Below are 2,427 nucleotides of genomic sequence, written 5' to 3' on the forward strand. Positions count from 1 at the left end.
CCGCGGGGCTCTCGGCGGAGGTCGGAGCGTGGGCTTCCTCCTCCCGCCAGGTGAGAGCGGCGCGGGAAGCGGCGGCCGGGACCCGAAGGGGCGGGCCCCAGACGGCAAGGCTGGGGCCGGAGGGGGTGGCTCCGAGTCCCGTCCTCTCGGACCTAGGCTCCGTCCCCTCCGTAGCCCGCGGAGCTGCCCCACTAGTACTTCCTCCCCAAGTGCAGCCCCCGCCCCTTCCCCGGAGGTGGCCCGCGCGAGGGCCTTAGGCCCTCCTTGGCACCAGCAGCGCCACCCCTGGATGTCCTGCGGGGTACGGCTGGGATTGGGGGCTGCGCCACTGCAGCCCCGGATTTACGGAAGGCACCCGCCCAGCGGTCAGAGATCCCCTTACCTGCCCTCTCTCTTCCCAAGCACAACCTTGACCACTTAAGACCTCAGAGAGATGTTGCTTCAACTCAGTTCCGACCCCCCAGGGGACGGAGGGGGAGCGGTAGTTGGTTGAAGTTCTTGTGCCCTTCACTATGGCTGGTGCCGCATGGCATTAAGAGCTGATTCACAGGGTTCAACACCTTCAAATCACTTTCCACAGTGCGTTCAGGCAGGCGAGTGACTGCCCAAGGCAAGATTAGAGCAGAGAAATGTTACCCAACCCAGACAGGTAAAACTTGAAAAATTTACGTTTTTCCAAGTATCATTTAGGTCCTAAGTGACCAATACACAGTATTGATCCGTGGCCTGTTAGAAACCGGGCTGCACAGCAGGGTGAGTGGTGGGTGAGTGAGCATTTGGCTGCACCCCATCGCTGGCATTATTGCCTGAGCTCCACCTCCTGTCAGATCTGGGGAGCATTAGATTCTCATAGGAGCGTGAACCCTATTGTGAACTGCACATATGAGTCCTTATGAGAATGGAAATCCTGATGATCTGAGCTGGAGCTGAGGCAGTGATGCTATATATTTCATTATATATTACAATGTAATAATAATAGAAATAAAGTGCATGATAAATGTAAGGTGTTTGAGTCATCCCCAAACCATCCTCCCCACCTGCCCCCAGCCCTGCCCATCTGTGGAAAAATTGTCTTCCATGAAACTGGTCCCTGATTCCAAAAAGTTTGGGGACCACTGATCTAAGATACTGAAGGAAAAAGTGAAAGGTAAATACCATTAAATGTTCCTTTAAATCAGGCTGCACTGATTTACTTTTAGGCTCCGTTTTGTATTTTTATTCATTCTGCAAGTATTTACTGAGCACCCACTACATGTCAGGTGTGGCAGCCCTGGGGGCTGGAAATGGAGTAATGAACAAGATAGCCAGGAACTGCAAAAGGGTCTGCGATTTCACCCTACTTGCAGGCTAAGAAGTTAGCTGGCCACTGGCTACTGCTTAACAATGCTGTCAGAGACAGGAGACTCGGGGCCAGAGACAAAGGATGTTATTACTCACAGCAAATCCCCTGGAATGATGCAGAACAGCCCACGTGGGTGCCCAGATGGGTGTTCTGCACACAGCAAATCTGTATCTCTGTATCTCAGCTAAACAACCCTGACTGGCACGTGCCTTCATGCCTGGTTAATTTAATTTGTATTTGTGTGTGTGTGTGTGTGTGTGTGTGTGTGTGTGTGTGTGTGTGTGTGTGTCGGAGTCTCATTCCATCCCTCAGACTGGAGTGCAGTGGCACACTCACAGCCACCCCAGCGTCAACCTGCTGGGCTCTGGCGATCCTTCTGCCTCAGACTTCCAAGTTGCCAAAACTACAGGTGTGCACTACCATGCCTGGCTAATTTTCTGATTTATTGTAGAGACAAAATTTTGCCAAGGTGCCAGGGCTGGTCTCGAACCCACAAGCTCAGGCAATCCACTCGCCTCAGCCTCCTAAAGTGCTGGAACTACAGGCTGAGCCACTGAACCCAGACTAATTTTTTCACTTTTTTGTAGAGATGGGGTCTCACTATATTTGCACAGGCTGGTCTCCAACCCCTGGACTCAAGTGATCCTCCAGCATGGCCCCCCAAAATGTTGAGATTACAGATGTGCCACGCCTGGCTAGGAAGCCCCAATCTTTTAAGGGAGCTGTTGGCAAACCTGCCCAACTTTTGCCCTGGAAGGAGATATTAACATAAATAAATCTGCCCTCTGCCTTGGAAGGGGACACCCTTCCTAACCTCCCAGGCTGTTTGCCCTACAAATGTCCTTTGAAAGATTGGGACAAAATCTGTTGGTGCTTTCACTCTGAAGATGGGAACAAGCATGAGAAACCCATGGGGAAAGATCCCAACACAAACATCATGGCCCTGGCTCTCCTGAGCTGATGGAAAGGAAGTAAACAGCAAGAGCATAACCAAAGAAAGGAACAAGAAAATGGCAGAGAGCCGGGCTCGGTGGCTCAGCCTGTAATCCCACGCTTTGGGAGGCTGAGGTGAGTGGATTGCCTGA

At 52.2% G+C, this 2,427-nt stretch overlaps 1 protein-coding gene across 1 annotated transcript in view; it reads left to right on the forward strand.

The window, feature by feature from the left end:
* Window positions 1-8: 8 nt before the first annotated feature.
* The window catches only part of LOC103267973 (forkhead-associated domain-containing protein 1-like), a gene marked incomplete at its 3' end in the record, with an annotated part of 83,596 nt that continues 81,177 nt past the window's right edge, over window positions 9-2,427 (forward strand). The window contains exon 1 of the mRNA XM_021716262.1: window positions 9-50. The remainder of the gene's footprint in view (window positions 51-2,427) is intronic.

The sequence above is a fragment of the Carlito syrichta genome, unplaced genomic scaffold (genome assembly GCF_000164805.1).
Source record: "Carlito syrichta isolate Samal-C Ts95f unplaced genomic scaffold, Tarsius_syrichta-2.0.1 Scaffold308650, whole genome shotgun sequence".
NCBI lineage: Eukaryota > Metazoa > Chordata > Mammalia > Primates > Tarsiidae > Carlito > Carlito syrichta.